The sequence below is a fragment of the Schistocerca nitens genome, chromosome 2 (genome assembly GCF_023898315.1).
Source record: "Schistocerca nitens isolate TAMUIC-IGC-003100 chromosome 2, iqSchNite1.1, whole genome shotgun sequence".
NCBI lineage: Eukaryota > Metazoa > Arthropoda > Insecta > Orthoptera > Acrididae > Schistocerca > Schistocerca nitens.
This window is the reverse complement of record NC_064615.1, coordinates 156,648,357-156,670,439: the sequence shown is the minus strand read 5'-3', so window position 1 is coordinate 156,670,439 and position 22,083 is coordinate 156,648,357.

The following is a 22,083-nucleotide window of genomic DNA, read 5'->3' as shown; positions in this document are numbered from 1 at the left end:
TACCTACTGGATGTATTCCAATCTCTATCTGCCCTCTACAGCTCCGTCTAGTATCAAGGAAGTCATTCGCTGATGAATTAACAGATGTCCTATCATTCTGTCCCTTCTCCTTGTTAGTGTTTCCCACATATCCCCTTCCTCTCCGATTCTGTGCAAAACCTCCGCATTCCTAAACTTATCAGTCCACCTAATTTTCAGCATTCGTCGGTAGCACCACATCTCAGATGCTCCGATTCTCTTCTGTTCCGGTTTCCCCGCAGTCCACGTTTCACTACCGTACAATGCTGTGCTCCAAACTAACATTCTCAGAAATTTCTTCCTGAAATTAAGGCCTCTGTTTGATACTAGTAGACTTCTCTTGACCAGGTACGCCCTTTATTCCAGTTCTAGTCTCCTTTTGATATCCTCCTTGCTCCGTCCGTCATAGATTATTTTGCTGCCTAAGTAGCAGATTCCTTAATTTCATCTACTTCGTTACCATCAGTCCTGACGTTAAGATTCTCGTTGTTCTCATTTCACCTACTTCTCATTTCTTTCGTCTTTTTTTGATTTACAATCAGTCCACGATCTGTACTCATTAGACTGTTCATTCCATTGAACAGATCTTATGATTATTCTTCCCTTTCACTCAGGATAACTATGTCATCAGCGAACCATGTCATTGATATCCTTTCACCCTGAATTTTAATCGCACTCCTGAACCTTTCTTTTATTTCCGTCATCGCATCTTCGATGTACGGATTGACCGGTAGGGGTGGAAGACCACATCCCTGTCTTACACCGCTTTTAATCCGAGCACTGCCTTCTTTTTATGTGAATGTAGGCTTTCCCGGTGTATACTGCTGATGAAATCTTCTCGGGCTTCCATCCGAGTAGCTGCGTCGAAAATCCGCGACGTTTCGATGAGTGTCATTCTCATCATCTTCGCAAGAAGAACGTCGCGGATTTTCGACGCAGCTACCCGGATGGAAGCCCGAGAAGATTTCATCAGCGCTTCGTTCTTTGTTGTCCACCCTTACTATACCCTCTTGGCTCTTGTACATGGTGATTATTACCCGTCTCTTCCTATAGCTTACCCGTATTTTTCCAGAATTTCGAACGCACCATTTTACATTTCTAACATTCTGCGTGGTGTCTGTTGTTCTATGTCGTGTCTCCCTACCACTTTCGCGCAACGACGCTCTGAGTGTGTTTTTTAGGGAATTGACTAGTTTGAACCTGGGACCTGTTGCTGGTAAGGAGACGCCAGACCACACATGACATGTAGAGTTCAGAAGAGTTCAGTGAGACTATCGATGATATAACCAAATACTTAATGTTTTCAGCGTCAGCTCTACTGCACTCCCTGTAAAAGAATCTTAATACTAACTAAATTTAGTGGAAGGGGTTCAAGGCTTTCCTATTTTTAGTTAGCTGGTAAAATAACGTCGAAAAAGCAGTTAAGTTTACCATTGGAAATTTTATTCTACTCACAAAACATTGTTTATAAATTGCACTATTGATAAAAGGAAATGTTTTTATACAGGATGATAAAAACCAACTGCGTTCAACAAAAATGTGAACGAATATTCCCTGAATGGGTTCCCAAGTTCTACAATGGATCGAAGGATGACCTATGCCATATCACATCTATAATCTAGATTTAAGTTAAGTTTCATAAAAGAGAAAACTATAAAAATGGTCTACAGTGACCCTCAATTATGTTTAATTACTTATTTAACTTGTCGTAAAGTACAGTGGCTGATGTGGCTTCTCAATAATTATATAACAGAAAAATCATCGCGTTTCAGATTTTTACTTCACGTAACAAATGTGAATACCATGAGCTTTAATTGACGATCAACACTAGTATTACGCAAAACGGGGATGTAACAGATGAGACTTCTGCAGTTCTGAGTGAAGCCTTATGCGCTCAAAAATTCGGCATCGCGTGCGTTCATTACATTGTCGTTGGTTATGCAGCGTCTCCATACAGCTCGCCGTCTCGGAAGCAACTCTCTCCTGACTTCTCCTTACTACAATTTACCGAAGTTGGTTTAAAAAAAAAATACCTGGCTGTGTTTTCATCAGACCAATCAGGGTCTCAATGTTAACCATAAGCTCCACCTACAAAAATTCTGTCTATCCAATGAGAAACGCTATACTTTTCGTGGTGGGGCAATGTTTTTAACGTTTGCAACGTAACAGAGACGCGAAAAAGTCTCACGCTAAAACTTGCGACTGGCGTGGCCCTTTTAGTGTTATCGTAAGATCTATACTGTTCTTCTGGAGGGCTCTAGCTTTTAACATGGGCTGGGGGGGTGGGTGGTCCTGATGGTTAGCTGGCGACGTGGGTGTCCGTCCCTTATCATAGGGCCGTCTAACTTAACACGGTTCTGCTCTCGGCTTCTGTTCTCGTTTCTCCCCTCGGAACTGCGTCTGTCTCACGGTGGGAAGGTATGACATGCATTTAGGCATTCTTGTGTTAGTCTGTGGTATTCCATTTGCTCACTCGTTACTCATATTACTTTGGTTAATTTAATGTCACGATTTATTCGGAGCTATGTGACATACTACTGGATTTGCTTATCATGTCAGGGTTTTCATGGAAGGTGTTGGATTTGCCTGACACCTTACACATTGTCGAACGCTGTTTCCAGGTCGACAGTTCCTACGAACATGTCTTGATTTTTCTTTAGTCTTGATTTCATTATCAACTGCAACATCAGCATTGCCTCTCTGGTGCCTTTTCCTTTCCTAAAGCCAAACTGATCGTCATGTAACACATCCTCAATTTTCTTTTCCATCCTTCTCTATATTATTCTTGTTAGAAACTTGGACGCATGAACTGTTAAGCTGGTTGTGTGATAATTCTCGCACTTGTCAGCTCTTGCAGTCTTCGGAACTGTGTCGATTATTTTTTTCAGAAAGTCAGATGGTATGTCGCCAGTTTCATGCATACGACACACCAACGTGAATAATCGTTTTGTTGCCAATTCTCCCAATGATTTTAGAAATTCTGATGGAATGTTATCTATCCCTTTTGCCTCATTTGATCTTAAGTCCTCCAAAGCGCTTTTAAATTCTGATTCTAATACTAGATGCCCTATCTTTTCTAAATCGACTGCTGTTTCTTCCTCTATCACATCAGACAAACCTTCCCTCACGTAGAGGCCATCAATGTACTCTTTCCACCTATGCGTTCTCTCCTCTGCATGTAACATTTAAATTCCCGCTGCACTCTTAATGTTATCATTCTTGCTTTCAATTTCACGAAATGTTATTTTGACTTTTTTGTACGTTGAGTTAGTTCTTCCGACAATAATTTCTTTATCGATTTCTTCACATTTTTCGTGCAACCATTCCATCTTAGCTTCCCCGCACTTCCCTTTTATTGCATTCCTGGGCGACTGGTAATTTTGTATTCCTGAATTTCTCTGAACATTTTTGTACTACCTTCTTTGATCGATCAGCTGAAGTATTCTTTCTGTTACGCATGGTTTCTTCGGCGTTACCTTCTTTGTACCTACGTTTTTCTTCCCGGTTTCTATGACTTTCCTCTTATATCCATTCCTCTTCAAATTTACTGCTTACTGATCTATTGCTTATTGTTATGTCTGTATTCAAACATTGCAGTATTTTTATCCTACTCATCTGCATTAACTTACATTTTTCTACATTTAGAGTAAGCTGCCATCCATTAAGTCAAATGGAAATTCTCTGTAATTCTTCCTAAATACTCCTAGAAGTACATAACGACGGCATTTTCCCGGGCGCTACTACATCACCAGAAAGGAGTCATAGGTTGTTGTGTAGATCACACACACACACACACACACACACACACACACACACACATATATATATATATATATATATATATATATATATATATATATATATATATATATATATATAGAAAACAAGAGCGTCCTAGCACACTCGCCTGTGGCACTTCTGTCCATATCCTTGTCTCTGACGAACACTTATCGTCCAGGATAACGTAATCAAAATGCCATCCAGTTACTCGCGTATCTCTGAAGCTGTTACATATGCTCGGGTTTTCGGTAACAGCACATTGACATAGTGTCAACGCTTTCCGTAATCTATATGTCGCACTTCTTCTATTGTTCGGAGATGTCACGTAAGAAAAGGGTAATTTGAAGCAAATTTATTACACTGAACTTAGAATATGCTCAGGAATCGTGGAAAAAATCGATGTTAATGATATTTGTAATTTTGCGGGTCCGTCCTTTTACCCTACTTATAAGCAGGATTCATTCACGCTTTTTTCAGTTACTTGGTACTTTGCACTGGGGGAGAGAGACTCGTGTAAAAACCAAATAGGGATTCCACCAGGACGTGGAGACTTGTTTATTTTCAGCTCTTTCAGCTGCTTTGTAACACTAGAGTTACGTGTATCTGTGTCCTCCTTACGGGAGTCTCTGTGATGGTCGAACTATAGAAGATGTAAAACTTCAGGCAGCTTTTATTCTAGTGAATTACTGTGGCAGAAGAGAAGAACTGTAGCCGAGAAATAGTCAATGCATTTTTAAATCTTATGTAAGCTATCCAGCCGCCTATGGCGCTCACCTGTTCTTCCTTCTTGTGTTTAGAGAGTAAACTGTATCGTAAGCTCTAACTTCAGAAAGGGGATCATTAGTTGTTGGATTTTAATATTTTATTTTCTTGTCAGCGCTAAGTTCTTTAAACATAATACGAGAAGACCTGCGTATTCTTAGGTGCACCTTATTCTCTGTAGTATGCCGTTCTTCTCATTTCGTCATCTGTCATCCGTTTACTGCTTTTCACTGTGTAAAACAGTGATATTGGCTTCATATCTTTTACTCCATAGCTAACTACACAAATGATCTTGCTTTCGTCACCTGAAAAAAATATCTGTATCCGTGAATGTGGCTTATAACTTAAAGGTATTTTCGCTAGATCACCAAATCTATAGTAGTAATATTTTATTTTTCTGTTTACTTCCAACGTGATATGGAGCTGCAAATTAATATTTCAGGACTACATTTACGTTACTGGGCGTTACTTCTTCTGCAACTGATCATATAGCAGTAAATGAACAGTACATTTTCAGTTTCATGAGAAAGATGAGATTCACGAAGAAATAAAATATTAATATGAACAGTACATTTTCAGTTTCATGAGAAAGATGAGATTCACGAAGAAATAAAATATTAATGATTTTCACAATATCTGTGTTTATTACACCTTCCGCTTAACACAGCTGCCTCTTGGCCATAATCCATGTCAGGTGACTAAGCGATTGTGTGTTCTCCTCGTCATTCACTTTTCAGTGCGATACACGAAAACCTTTTATCTGACGTTCACTCAAAAGTGACATGGCTTCAGCTTTATTGTTTGTTGGTAATGAAATTACGAGAGCGCACTGAAAAGTAATGTCATCGAATTTATGTAAAAAGTGTTAAAACGTTTTAAATAAAGCAAACTGTATTAGCATTATACACTCCTGGAAATTGAAATAAGAACACCGTGAAGTCATTGTCCCAGGAAGGGGAAACTTTATTGACACATTCCTGGGGTCAGATACATCACATGATCACACTGACAGAACCACAGGCACATAGCCACAGGCAACAGAGCATGCACAATGTCGGCACTAGTACAGTGTATATCCACCTTTCGCAGCAATGCAGGCTGCTATTCTCCCATGGAGACGATCGTAGAGATGCTGGATGTAGTCCTGTGGAACGGCTTGCCATGCCATTTCCACCTGGCGCCTCAGTTGGACCAGCGTTCGTGCTGGACGTGCAGACCGCGTGAGACGACGCTTCATCCAGTCCCAAACATGCTCAATGGGGGACAGATCCGGAGATCTTGCTGGCCAGGGTAGTTGACTTACACCTTCTAGAGCACGTTGGGTGGCACGGGATACATGCGGACGTGCATTGTCCTGTTGGAACAGCAAGTTCCCTTGCCGGACTAGGAATGGTAGAACGATGGGTTCGATGACGGTTTGGATGTACCGTGCACTATTCAGTGTCCCCTCGACGATCACCAGTGGTGTACGGCCAGTGTAGGAGATCGCTCCCCACACCATGATGCCGGGTGTTGGCCCTGTGTGCCTCGGTCGTATGCAGTCCTGATTGTGGCGCTCACCTGCACGGCGCCAAACACGCATACGACCATCATTGGCACCAAGGCAGAAGCGACTCTCATCGCTGAAGACGACACGTCTCCATTCGTCCCTCCATTCACGCCTGTCGCGACACCACTGGAGGCGGGCTGCACGATGTTGGGGCGTGAGCGGAAGACGGCCTAACGGTGTGCGGGACCGTAGCCCAGCTTCATGGAGACGGTTGCGAATGGTCCTCGCCGATACTCCAGGAGCAACAGTGTCCCTAATTTGCTGGGAAGTGGCGGTGCGGTCCCCTACGGCACTGCGTAGGATCCTACGGTCTTGGCGTGCATCCGTGCGTCGCTGCGGTCCGGTCCCAGGTCGACGGGCACGTGCACCTTCCGCCGACCACTGGCGACAACATCGATGTACTGTGGAGACCTCACGCCCCACGTGTTGAGCAATTCGGCGGTACGTCCACCCGGCCTCCCGCATGCCCACTATACGCCCTCGCTCAAAGTCCGTCAACTGCACATACGGTTCACGTCCACGCTGTCGCGGCATGCTACCAGTGTTAAAGACTGCCATGGAGCTCCGTATGCCACGGAAAACTGGCTGACACTGACGGCGGCGGTGCACAAATGCTGCGCAGCTAGCGCCATTCGACGGCCAACACCGCGGGTCCTGGTGTGTCCGCTGTGCCGTGCGTGTGATCATTGCTTGTACAGCCCTCTCGCAGTGTCCGGAGCAAGTATGGTGGGTCTGACACACCGGTGTCAATGTGTTCTTTTTTCCATTTCCAGGAGTGTATATCTTAATTCTTCATGTCTACGTGTTTGGAGCATGCTATCGCTAGAGGGCTACGAAACACAGCGTGTAGCATGGTGGTGTGTAACGTAACTCTGCCGGTGCGTGGGAAACAACGTGCTGTAACCGAGATTCGAATTCGAAGGGTTCGTCTACACATGGAGCGCCTTCTCCTTCAGCATGACATCGTCAGACCGCACACGAACGCTGCGACATTTCAACAAACCGACGCTTTAGCTGCACTGTCACCGATCATTTTCCATACTGTCCTGATTTGGTCCATTCGATTTTCCATTGTTTCCAGAACTTAAGAATACCTTCGAGGACCTCACTTTGATAGTGATGCAGCGGTGCAGGCAGAAGTGAGATTGCGGCTCCACCAACAGCCGATCATTCTACAGTGACGGTATCAACAAACTGGTTTCTCCATAGGAGAAATGTGTCATCGGCAGGGTGACTATGTCAAGAGATAAACAAACACATGGACATGAAGAGTAAAGATGTATAACGTTAATAAAGTTTGTTTTGTTCAAAAAAGCCCTTAAAAGTTTTCACGTAAGCAATTCAGGGGCACTACTTTTCAGCACGCCCTTGTACGATTTATGAATTCCAAATAAGTGCTACGTGCAAATATAGCTCCTGCTGTTGTTTTGGTCTTCAGTCTAGGGACTGGGTTTGATGCAGCTCTCCATGCTACTCTATCCTGTGCAAGCTTCTTCATCTCCCAGTACCTACTGCAACCTAAATCCTCCTGAATCTCATGGTCTCCCTCTACGATTTGTTCACTCCACGCTTCCCTCCAATTAGTGATCCCTTGATGCCTCAGAATATGCCCTACCAACCGATCCCTTCTGCTTGTCAAGCTGAGCCACAAATTTCTCTTATCTCCATTTCTGTTCAATACGTCCTCATTAGTTATGCGATCAAACACCTAATCTTCAGCATTCTTCTGTAGCACCACATTTCGAAAGCTTCTATTCTCTTCTTGTCCAAACTATTTAACGCCCACGTTTCACTTCCATACATGGCTACACTCCATACAAATACTTTGAGGAACGACTTTCTAACACTTAAATCTATACTCGATGTTAACAAATTTCTCTTCTTCAGAAACGCTTTCCTTGCCATTGCCAGTCTACATTTTATAACCTCACTACTTCGACCATCAACAGTTGTTTTGCTCCCCAAATAGCAAAACTCATTTACTACTTTAAGCGTCTCATATCCTAATCTAATTCCCGCTGCATCACCTGATTTAATTCTACTACATTCCATTATCCTCGTTTTGCTTCTGTTTATGTTCATCTTATATCCTCCTTTCAAGACACTGTCCATTCCGTTCAGCTACTCTTCCATGTCCTTTGCTGTCTCTAACAGAATTACAATGTCATCGGCGAACCTCAAAGTTTTTATTTCTTCTCCATGGATTTTAATTCCTACTCCAATGTTTCTTTCGTTTCCATTACTGCTTGCTCTATATACAGATTAAATAACATCGGGGATAGGCTACAACCCTGTCTCAGTCCCTTCCCAACCACTGCTTCCCTTTCATGCCCCTCGACTCTTATAACTGCCCTCTCGTTTCTGCACAAATTGTAAATAGCCTTTCGCTCCCGATATTTTACCCCTGCCACCTTCGGAATTTGAAAGATAGTATTCCAGTCAACATTGCCAAAAGCTTTCTCTAAGTCTATAAATGCTAGGAACGTAGGTTTGCCTTTCCTTAATCTATTTTCTAAGATAAGTCGTAGGGTCAGTATTGCCTAACGTGTTCCAACATTTCTACGAAATCCAAACTGATATTCCCCGAGGTCGGCTTCTACCAGTTTTTCCATTCATCTGTAAAGAATTCGTGTTAGTATTTTGAAGCCATGGCTTGTTAAACTGATAGTTCGGTAATTTTCACATGTGTCAACAACTGCTTTCTTTGGGATTGGAATTATTATATTCTTCTTGAAGTCTGAGGGTATTTCGCCTGTCTCATACATCTTGCTCACTAGATGGTAGAGTTTTGTTAGGCCTGGCTCTCCCAAGGCTGTCATTAGTTCTAATAAGGGATCTGAAACGCTTTCGAGGTGTTTGGGACCTGCGCATCTCAGTGTCCCACAGTCTGGTGATTTCGAGGGAACAAAGGAAGGAAGCTCAGGATACCGTCCGTCGATGAGCAAAAGCTACCAATACTATATTCTCCTTAATTGATTTAGGGAAACCAACAAAATCCATAACATTCCTGATCCTCCTAAACCATAGCCGCGCGGTGTAGCCGTGCGGTCTAGGGCTTCTTGTCACGGTCCGTGCGGCTCCCCCGTCGGAGGTTCGAGTCCTCCCTCGGGAATGGGTGTATGTGTTGTCCTTAGCGTAAGTTAGTTTAAGTTAGATTAAGTAGTGTGTAAGCTTAGGAACCGATGACCTTAGCAATTTGGTCCCATAAGACCTTACCATAAATTTCCAAATTTTCCTAAACCATAATCACTGGCTCACCTCTTTCGGCAGTAAATCTATGTTCAGGAGTCTGCAAGTTTAAGTTTTTCAGAACGCTTTCCCTTGGTTCATACAAATCTGTTGAGAGGCACCCACATGCCTTGCTCATACTGTGGCATCAAGCAGTCAGGCCTCCAAGATGAGTGGTCTGCCAAGCGAGTGGATTCATTCTTATTTATCGAGTAACATGAACTCTCGTACCCACACTTAAGTTACAAATTATCCTCCTGTATGAATAATACGCAACGGAAACGCATATCTGACTATCAGTGAATTACAGAACTCTGACTGTACACTACGCACTGGCAATACCACATTTTCTTTTTGTCTATTATTTAGCGGCTTTTATCAACACGTGGCCACCGCACTGAATATGAATGGCGCACACATTATAAATTCGGGGCATCATGACAACATGCAATTCAATGGAAAAAACCAATCTTTTTCTTTTCACTATATTATTTATTCCGATAAATTCTCTAACCTAAACACACAAATTCTATAACCTACAACAATAACACATGAGAAATTCCGCCCAGTGGGCATGGCTTTACATTAGTGAATCTCTATATTATGGTCTCGTAATTTATTTAACGCTACAGTGCACTTTCTGGATAGGATGGTGGATCTTTTATTATATCTCACGCTTCGACTCTCACAATCATCATCACGAAACTTTCCTCCAGATCGAGCGATACAGAAGGAACAAGCATAACCCACAAATCTTTTGAAACTACCTTGCTACTCTCCCATGCAAACCACACATACCCAAATTACATGACATACACCACACAACAATATGAAATACTACACAAAGAATGGTTACAACATTATCACTTTCAGCTTTCCCACTTCAATTAATATTTAGCCCAGTTTCACACGACACTGCCCCACTTTGTAATTCTACTTTCCTACTATGAACTCTGGAGATATATGCACGTCTTCCTGTGCAATGCAAGCCAAGTGGCGTTGCTGGATAGACGGCCGACTCACCTTGATTCTCTCTCAGAGTTTAAATCTAGCGTCACACGGAATAACATTAAGAATGTATTCATCACACACGCGAGTCCTCAACTGATACCATGGACGAGTACTTCTCTTTATCCTTTGTCTCATGCACAGATTGAGACACACAGTACTCACCACGTGGAAGTACTCGTCTCTAATTTCAAGTCCTGCACACGCCGTTTCTTAAATATTTCAGCTTATGGTACACACGCTATTTCTTAAATATTTCAACTTATTGTACACACGCTAGTAATTCAGCTTAACTTAAGCACACGGAAGTATTTCAACTTACTGCTACACGTGGTTTCATTGTGACCGTTGGTCACTTCCGAAGATTACTACAATCCCATTAATGTTACCTGCCTGACATTTAATTCTCCCCACAAAAGTTCCTGAGGTAGAGAAATTATTAGTTCAAACTACTCTTAAATATTCCACATGCATACCATGTCTCCACTCTTTCGTCATTACGGAGCACAACTAAAACAGGTCTTAACAGCACAAGATCCAGCGGCAGAGTGCTGAAATATGGCCGTTCTCTAGGTCCTCTCCCATCTCTGTCGAGGTGGGGGAAACACCTTGGTACCCTATTGGTCAGCCACATTTCTGGCGCTCAAAGCTCTGGTAAATTTCATGTCTTTGGTCCCACCAAAGGTGGCCAAAGGATCGACTCAAAGATGATCATATATTCACATTCACTATCTGTGGTTAGCAGACGACCATACATTCATTCATTTCACAGATCTCACCAAACTGGATGTAGGGATTTACTTTGTGGGAGTGCACGTGCGATTAATTAAATAAATAAATTGTCATTCTTTCCCACACTGGTATCCGGTTTCACTGCATTAATTGAAATTGAGTTATTTTTACACAAAAAATGTGTTGTTCTGACAAGAATAATGAAGTATTTTGTACCTATTTTCAATGTCGGGCGGTACTGTACCCTTTCACCACCGGCTACCCATGCAGAAAAAAATGGCACGGTACTATCCTTGCAATGCGAGGGTAGTTCCGAACATTTTTTTTAAGAAAACTGTATTAGAACAAAAATAGCAAGTCATCAAAATAACCAGGAAGAGACCTTAGCCCCTGGTGACCTCAAATTGACGACCAAATGTTGTTACTTTACCAAATTATTGACACAGTTGTTGCATTATTGTACTCTCCACAATCCGGAGTAACGTACACATACAAATTTACAATAATCCACATGACAAATAAAACATTACATCATACAAATAAAAATATGTTGAAGTAAAAATTTGCTTAGTTACTGGGATCTCCGTTATTTTTAGGTGTAATCCAAACTTCAATAATTCTAAAACAAATGAAAAATACTAATTGTACTCATGAAATTTTAAATAGCTCACCGTCCAAACACAGAACAAGTAATCTGACATTCATAAATTGCGTTGTAATAATCTTTACATGGCAATGTCTAATTACAAAACAAAATCAACAGAAGAAAAAAACATTGCGTACACTAGTTACATGTAGAATGTCAGGCTCCATACCATTACTGTAAAATATTAATCAAACCCACAGAGAAATAAAACTGAGAAGCAAAACAATGAAATATACCACAAGTTACATACTGGTTACGTAATATAGTCAACCTAAGACATCATGTCATACCTCATTAACTGTCATCACCTAAGCAATTGCCACAACTACTCGACAGTGAGTTTAACCTTATTCTTATCCACCATTACAAATACCTGCTGCTGAGCCAGTCAGTCGATCAACTTTGATCAATATACGCAGTAAATAGTTAGCAATAAGTGCTTGAATCCACCAGTAGCTCTCGTATCTTACTCTACTGCTCATTTCTCTGTTGTCACACATTTAGACGACAAGAACTTGCATTTCGACTAGCCTTCGTTACACTTTAATGTGAAATATCACCACTGTGATAATGAAAATAAGTGGCTTCAGTCAACACACCAACAAGATCATTACTGTCCACGACATCACAATGCATCAGTTAATTCCGATATTTGTTGTGCAATGCAAACCCTTGTCCCCTGTGACAACCTTACTGGTCAATGCTACAAGAGCCGCTACGTTAGTATTACGCCACTGGCTAATAATTAAAGCATCATTGTACCAAATATTCTAATAGACATGCTACGTGAACTTGGTAACCCAGAACAAACAAAAAACAAACACTAACTATTCGAAACACAAATGTTAATAAAATACAATTACACTTGCTGTCCCTTCAGGAATGAAACATATAAAAAAAACATTTACACAATTACAAATACATTATTCCCTATCTTGCGAGTCACACGGAAACATTTCATTCTGTGATTTTCTTGGGGTCAAAAAGTTGCTGAAAGGTTCCCTAGAAACACTGTCTCGGTGTCAAAGCTCTCCCATGGTTACCCGGACGAAAGTCTTTGAGTCACTCAAATCGGCATTTTGAACACGCACTGAACAGTAAACTGTATCTCACATTAAACACAAATGTCATAGTCACTCTCAGCGCACCATCCACACGAATCTGGTCGCCCAGAAATGGCCCTACAACTACCATTACCCACGGTTCTGTCCTTTCGATTCATGGTGTAATTAAAAGTCGTAAGTTCCAACAAACAGCACTTATTCCCACACCAATTCAAGAAATGTCTCCTACTACAAATGCAAATGTCAATGTCCCACTTTACTTTCTTGCGTTCATAAAATAGTCACCAAACGACAACTGTCCTCTTTAAGTATACCAAGCGCCCCACATGCAATTCACAAAGCACACTTAACAAGTCACTGCGAAAAGTTTATGGATCCCACCATTCAGTGGTCAAGACAAAACAAAACGATCGTCCTGTCTGCTAAAGACAAAATCTTTTCCACCACTCACAACGTGGAAACACCAGTCCTTCACTTTCCACCTTATGGAGACATACGAGCAGTCATCGTGTTTCACGGCTCCACAGTCCAGTACTAGTTAATAGTTGCTGGTAACAAATGCCCGCGGGCTCTGCCGCGCGTCGTCCATTCTGCCGTGGCGCCGCCGCGCACGCCGTTGAGCAGAAGAAACCACCCGCTGTTGCCTCCGCAGGATACTTTCCCCAGTCGTAAGGGTGGCGGAACTTATGAATGGCCAGTGGTACGTGCGTGTCGCCCCAGGCCGTTGACCTGCTGTAGCGGGCGCGTGGAGTGTACCCCGACCGGCAATGGAGTGAGGAGTGCCGCGGCTCTGTCGCCCGTCGCCATGGCAACGTCAGCTCGGCCCGCTAGCGGTATGGCCGTTACGACACCCAATCAGTCAGATCCTTCCGTGCATCTCGCAACATTACAGACAAAAGGATATTCTTACAGTATTTAAATACTCATTGATTACATCTATGATCTATTATATACATTGGTAATAAAAGAATCTTCGTTCTAAAAAACATAAAATTATACACCCTAGTTTTCTACACATACAATCATCAACATTTATCTCTTTTCTATATACAGCCCACACTTGTGCTATTCATTGTACCTGTCGTCCCTCATACAAAACATGAAGGTGTAAAATAAAAAACAAAAGGAATAAGAAACAATCTATACAACTCATAATTACAATATAAAATAGTAGACTACTCTAACATCCTATCACAGTGAAAATATTAGAAACTGTTGATTCTAAAGCTACAATATACATACAATGAACCTTTTGTGCTTGTGACAGACTGAAATTAATACCCCTTTAAAGTGTTCTAACAAAAAATAAGAAATAATCTACACAGCTCACAATTACCTACCACATGTTATTAAATAGTAAACTACTTTAACATCCTAACACAATAAACATTTTAGAAACTGATGAGTAAATCTACAACGTACAATGCACCTTTGTGCTTGTGACAGACTGAAATTAGTATCTCTTTACATATTTTACATTTTATTATATATAACAACATTTCTAGGACATGTATGTACCATCCACTTGATGTCAGATCCTGACCTGCCATCGAGGTTCATCCAAATCAAACAATATACAATAATGTTTTAGTTACAGATCGGTAGCATCCCCTTCACAGGAGTGTGCGCATTGATCACACTACTCTACGACTCTCACTCACCAGACATCACATTTTCCTTCTCATTCAATCCATTAATACACTAACAGAATAGGTCTAGAAGTCAGCTAACCTTAAAACCACCACACTCACAACAACATGCCATACCTTTGCTCCCTTATACTCATAACACCACCACACTCACGACAACATACCATACCTTTCCTCCCTTATACTCAACCACATAACACATGAAGTTGTTTCGGTGATAGCTTTCCAGTCTCCGAATTCGTCCTTTCACTCTGGCACCTCTCTCCATCGGCTTACCTCTGCATTCACTTTATGCTAAATATCAACTTAGAATTGCGACATTTCATATAAGAACAAAAATACACAAATTATTCAACCTGCAAAATAACCGTACACATTATTGGTACCGTTTTGATTAGTTATACTGGTACCAGGCTTCAATGACGACAACAACAAAAATTATTTTTTTCACATAGCAACTGTTATGGTAAGAATTAGATTTACACTTATATTACATCTTACGTCAGTTTTCCACAACGTTCACCACCTGGGTCTCATACTCCCTTTATGTCCTTTCACATTGTGCAGTTGTCCTCATCTCTTCATTCGTATTTTGGCTCTCCGTCTGTCCATTACTCCATCATTTCCTGGTCTTCCTTCGCCATTGGCATCAATCTCTATTGCATCATACACAGGCCTCTCTGTAACATACATCTAAGACATCTCCACATTATTCAATTCTACTCACCTTTATTTACCACTGTTTCATCACGTCGAATCTCTCTTTATTAATCACACTGCTTCACGTCGATTCTCTCCTTAAATATCACCTTTATCCATTACTATTTATCACGTCGCTTCTCTATCTACCATCTTTATTCACTCATTAATCATCAGGTCGTTTCTGTTTGATCCTTATTCATATGACAAAAAATACGTACATACACCACTCTGTCGACTCCTGTTCATGACTCATTTGACCAGTCTATTCCGTCATACTTCCTGACATCCCGCCTGAAAATTCTTATGTTCGATTTGACCCTGCACAACGTTACACACCACAAATAAATACACTGACTATCTACCATAAATTGCCTACTTTAGATCTATCCTTAACTTTTCCATAATTTGATGTTAGAAATGTGATGAAGCCCACGAGATTGTTTTCCCTTGATCGTCTCAATCAGTACAGCATTTTCATGGACAATCCGCCTCACTCTGAATGGTCCACTATACACAGTAAAGAATTTGCTAGTTAGGAATCTAAGCTTACATGAAAATTAAATGTGTGCAGAGAATATACAAGCTGGGAGAAATGGGCAACCCAAGTGTTAGTAACTTTGGTGCTAGTGGCCTCTCTCACTAACACCAGATTCCGAACAACCATACACAGCACTTCATTATAACTGTCACCACGACAATGACATCAGATGGCATCTAATTTAAAAACTTCGATCACGATGTTGACTTTTTTTTTACATTACATGTTAAGTATCTACAATAGTCTAACCACACTAATTACATAACATTTTTAGCAACTGGTTTCTTTGAGGAAACAGTCCTTTTACTTTAGTGTTCCAAATAAAACTTTGCAAATTTTGCTCTGAGAGACCAGCCTAACAGATGCCATTACTGGTGTTTTATTCTCTGTTCAGAAGTATGGTATTCGCATTCCTACATATTAGTAGAGTTTGTCTGCTACATAGACAATTTCCAGTGCCAGCTGCATGTGTTTTAAAGCAAGATATTAAGGGCTGATATGTTGGATTAGTTTCTCCTATCCTTCAATCCATTAAGACAAGAATGAAATGCCAGGATTCCATGCTCTCCTGCCATTCTCATAGTTTCTGCCTTTCCTATCCTCGACACTAACTGACTTATGAGTCGCGTTTCCGTTCACAATATTGCTTTCATTACCCAGTTCCTGTAAGAAGTGCTGAAATGACGCAGAATCGTCTAAGCCTCTGCCTGCTATCACTATACCTCTGCGCAATTTCACTGGAAACTTCGTTATACGGATCTTAATGAACTCCCCAGGTTCGTATGTCACATCCAAATACCTGTTTCGTCTGAACCTCTCCTGATAGCACGACACTGAATCCCTTATACCACATTCGTTACAATTTGGCATCATCAATATGCTTTGCGTAACCTGGTCCTGCTTACTTTTCGGCCAGAATTCATTTAAATAGCTACTACAGTCTTTAATGTCTTCCTGCGTTTTCGCTCTAGCCTCGTCCCTCAAATGGTTATCCACAAACTTCGTTTTGAGGAGCAGTCCCCACGATGAAGGTAATGAATCTTGAAATTGAGACAGCCTTGGACTATACCCAGTTGGGTCTGTCACCTGTTTTATCCGACACAACCGTTCTTCTGACTCTCTGAATTCATCTTGCTCTTTCTGCCTATTTTCGCTTTTTGAGTTTATCTCACTCTCCCTCTGCAATCTACCTGGTGGTGTGTTACCTTCGCTACTGCACGCTAATTGCAACTGTGCTAGTTCTTCAGTATGTTTCCTACTTATTTCTAATTTTGCCTCTTTAAACTGTAATGGTGATTGTATCTCCTCCTGATCGGCATAAACCTCTCGCTGCGTACTGTCAGAACCTGTCTCGCCTCTTGTACTGATCTTTTCTGCATCTGCACTAATCGTATTCATTCTGACCACTACCTCTTTGATTCGCTCATCCGGCAACACGTCCCTACGTTCAGTAGTATCACTCTCTATTGCAAATACTTGCACCTCCAAATTATTAGCTTTTTCTTTCACGGTGTCACATACTTGCTTCAACGCACCCAGATTCTTCTCCCCCTCATCTAACCGATTATTAACTGCGGGCAGACGCTCATCGATAACTGTGTGTAGCTTCTTCATTGCCTCTTTATTTCCCTTATCCAATGCCTCCATACTTTCCTTACTACCTTTATCCATCGCTTCCCATCTTTCCTTATTACCTCTACGCATCGCGTCCACTATCTCCTTAAACTCCCTATCCATCTTTTCCAATCTTTCCTTATTATCTCTATCCATCTTCTGTAAAAACTGCAGTATCACATAGTCATCTGCTACTTTCGACGCGCTCACCTCGTTCGCCTGTGAAACCGTAGCTTTGCTAAGGGTAGCTGCACTTTCACTGCATACCTGACCTAGTCCCGGCTCGCCCGCGTCGTCGGGAAAAGCCCGCGTTTGTGGACAAAGCCCGCCGCATAAAGGATCCCCTTGCAGCGGTCCACTGAACAATACAGCCCCTTCGGAGTGTTTGTCTTTCTCGCTCATTAACCCATGGTCAACAGCTACTTCCTGCTGCACTGCTACGTTCATGCCAGAATCGCTATTCTCCATGGTGACTACACTTTTCGACTGCGACCTAGTTACTACGGACATTACGCAAAAAAAATTATGCAACGATCTTCCAGCCTCGGACGATATAGCAATTAATTACATCAAAAAAAAATAAAAGATCCTCACCAATCCAGAAAGAAATTGCAAACAAAAAATTTTTTACTTAGCGATATCACAATATATTCCATCAAAAAAATAAAAAAATCTTAACAGCAAACCCTAACAGCAAAAAATATCCTGGTAAAAATATCCTGGCAGGGTCGAAATTATGAGAGGCACCCACATGCCTTGCTCATACTGTGGCATCAAGCAGTCAGGCCTCCAAGATGAGTGGTCTGCCAAGCGAGTGGATTCATTCTTATTTATCGAGAAACATGAACTCTCGTACCCACACTTAAGTTACAAATTATCCTCCTGTATGAATAATACGCAACGGAAACGCATATCTGACTATCAGTGAATTATAGAACTCTGACTGTACACTACGCACTAGCAATACCACATTTTCTTTTTGTCTATTATTTAGCGGCTTTTATCAACACGTGGCCACCCCACTGAATATGAATGGCGCACACATTATAAATTCGCAGCATCATGACAACATGCAATTCAATGGAAAAAACCAATCTTTTTCTTTTCACTATATTATTTATTCCGATAAATTCTCTAACCTAAACACACAAATTCTATAACCTACAACAATAACACATGAGAAATTCCGCCCAGTGGGCATGGCTTTACATTAGTGAATCTCTATATTATGGTCTCGTAATTTATTTAACGCTACAGTGCACTTTCTGGATAGGATGGTGGATCTTTTATTATATCTCACGCTTCGACTCTCACAATCATCATCACGAAACTTTCCTCCAGATCGAGCGATACAGAAGGAACAAGCATAACCCACAAATCTTTTGAAACTACCTTGCTACTCTCCCATGCAAACCACACATACCCAAATTACATGACATACACCACACAACAATATGAAATACTACACAAAGAATGGTTACAACATTATCACTTTCAGCTTTCCCACTTCAATTAATATTTAGCCCAGTTTCACACGACACTGCCCCACTTTGTAATTCTACTTTCCTACTATGAACTCTGGAGGTATATGCACGTCTTCCTGTGCAATGCAAGCCAAGTGGCATTGCTGGATAGACGGCCGACTCACCTTGATTCTCTCTCAGAGTTTAAATCTAGCGTCACACGGAATAACATTAAGAATGTATTCATCACACACGCGAGTCCTCAACTGATACCATGGACGAGTACTTCTCTTTATCCTTTGTCTCATGCACAGATTGAGACACACAGTACTCACCACGTGGAAGTACTCGTCTCTAATTTCAAGTCCTGCACACGCCGTTTCTTAAATATTTCAGCTTATGGTACACACGCTATTTCTTAAATATTTCAACTTATTGTACACACGCTAGTAATTCAGCTTAACTTAAGCACACGGAAGTATTTCAACTTACTGCTACACGTGGTTTCATTGTGACCGTTGGTCACTTCCGAAGATTACTACAATCCCATTAATGTTACCTGCCTGACATTTAATTCTCCCCACAAAAGTTCCTGAGGTAGAGAAATTATTAGTTCAAACTACTCTTAAATATTCCACATGCATACCATGTCTCCACTCTTTCGTCATTACGGAGCACAACTAAAACAGGTCTTAACAGCACAAGATCCAGCGGCAGAGTGCTGAAATATGGCCGTTCTCTAGGTCCTCTCCCATCTCTGTCGAGGTGGGGGAAACACCTTGGTACCCTATTGGTCAGCCACATTTCTGGCGCTCAAAGCTCTGGTAAATTTCATGTCTTTGGTCCCACCAAAGGTGGCCAAAGGATCGACTCAAAGATGATCATATATTCACATTCACTATCTGTGGTTAGCAGACGACCATACATTCATTCATTTCACAGATCTCACCAAACTGGATGTAGGGATTTACTTTGTGGGAGTGCACGTGCGATTAATTAAATAAATAAATTGTCATTCTTTCCCACACTGGTATCCGGCTTCGCTGCATTAATTGAAATTGAGTTATTTTTACACAAAAAATGTGTTGTTCTGACAAGAATAATGAAGTATTTTGTACCTATTTTCAATGTCGGGCGGTACTGTACCCTTTCACTGTGATCATTGTGCAAAATTTCTTCGTCTGCTTTCAGTACCTCTGGTAGTCCTAGTTCGTATAGGTCCCACAGACTTGAAAAATATTTTAACATTCGTCGCAGTAAGCAGTCTAGTTTGTACACTGATACTATGATCCCAGTATTCTACCAATGAACTGCATTCTGTCACCTGGCTTACCTGTTGTTGTTGTGGTCTTCAGTCCTGAGACTGGTTTGATGCAGCTCTCCATGCTACTCTATCCTGTGCAAGCTTTTTCATCTCCCAGTACCTACTGCAACCTACATCTTTCTGAATCTGCTTAGTGTATTCATCTCTTGGTCTCCCTCTACGATTTTTACCCTCCACGCTGCCCTCCAATACTAAATTGGTGATCCCTTGATGCCTCAGAACATGTCCTACCAACCGATCCCTTCTTCTGGTCAAGTTGTGCCACAAACTTCTCTTCTCCCCAATCCTATTCAATACTTCATTAGTTATGTGATCTACCCATCTAATCTTCAGCATTCTTCTGTAGCACCACATTTCGAAAGCTTCTATTCTCTTCTTGTCCAAACTATTTATCGTCCATGTTTCACTTCCATACATGGCTACACTCCATACAAATACTTTCAGAAATGACTTCCTGACACTTAAATCTATACTCGATGTTAACAAATTTCTCTTCTTCAGAAACGCTTTCCTTGCCATTGCCAGTCTACATTTTATATCCTCTCTACTTCGACCATCATCAGTTATTTTGCTCCCCAAATAGCAAAACTCCTTTACTACTTTAAGTGTCTCATTTCCTAATCTAATTCCCTCAGCATCACCCGACTTCATTAGACTACATTCCATTATCCTTGTTTTGCTTTTGTTGATGTTCATCTTATATCCTCCTTTCAAGACACTGTCCATTCCATTCAACTGCTCTTCCAAGTCCTTTGCTGTCTCTGACAGAATTACAATGTCATCGGCGAACCTCAAAGTTTTTATTTCTTCTCCATGAATTTTAATACCTACTCCAAATTTTTCTTTTGTTTCCTTTACTGCTTGCTCAATATACAGATTGAACAACATCGGGGAGAGGCTACAACCCTGTCTTACTCCCTTCCCAACCACTGCTTCCCTTTCATGTCCCTCGACTCTTATAACTGCCATCTGGTTTCTGTACAAATTGTAAATAGCCTTTCGCTCCCTGGCTTACCTACGACGGAGCTTATGTGCTCATTCCGTTTGGTGTAGGTACAAATTGTTATACTCATGTAATGTATGGACTGGCTGATAACAGCTGTGATTCATGGATATCGTACGAAAATTGATAACCCGTTTGGCCGTACATCCATTGTAAGCCTTGGTGTGCTATGGAATGAAATGAGATTCGCAATTCTCGAAATACTGCATCTTGCTAGCCGCTTTGTTCCATGTCTTCCCGGGGTGTAAATATATGGGAGTATCTACTAGACTACGCTTGTTTTCCCGAAGAATAACTATAAACCTAAACGGCATCACAACAACTGCGAAATATGGTAAGTGTAAGCGGAAAGAAAGATAATAGCAAAAACTTGAAATATAGCAGTTTCGTTTCCTGCAAACAGATGAAATTCTGGAATTACTTCTTACATTAATGTTCGTCCTGCTAAGTGCAAGTTCAAACCTATGAAATGTTCGATTCAATGCAAACAAAAGATGAGACTGAAACTGATTTCCAGCACTGCATTTTCATTTCATACCAGCGAACGACGTTCTGGTATCACCTTCCACAACAATCTCGATTTGCTAAGAAGAAGTTTAAAATTAAGAAGCGTTAGAACGAGTGTAAAATAAGGTAGTTGTAAGGAGAAGGGAGGATTAGGTATACGTTATAAACTGACTTTTATCCTAATAATATGAAATATATGTGTTTAGAGAGAGAGAGAGAGAGAGATTGAGTTCTGATTGAGATTTTTACTGTAAGTCGTAACTGGTACCTGAATTTTGGTTGCTGCCTTCTTGAATGATCAGCTCCTGCACCAGTTGGTGACGTATTACTATTTGGAGGAAGCTATTGTTCTTTAAGGTTTAAAATACAACTCTGTTAGTTACTTGGCCGTATTTCGGATAGCTTTGAGCTCAAGTTTTCGTAGCTTTTCATACCTAAGGGACCACTGTTGTAAGTAAATAAGATCAAACAGCATTCTGCTTTTCGTGAGAAAAGG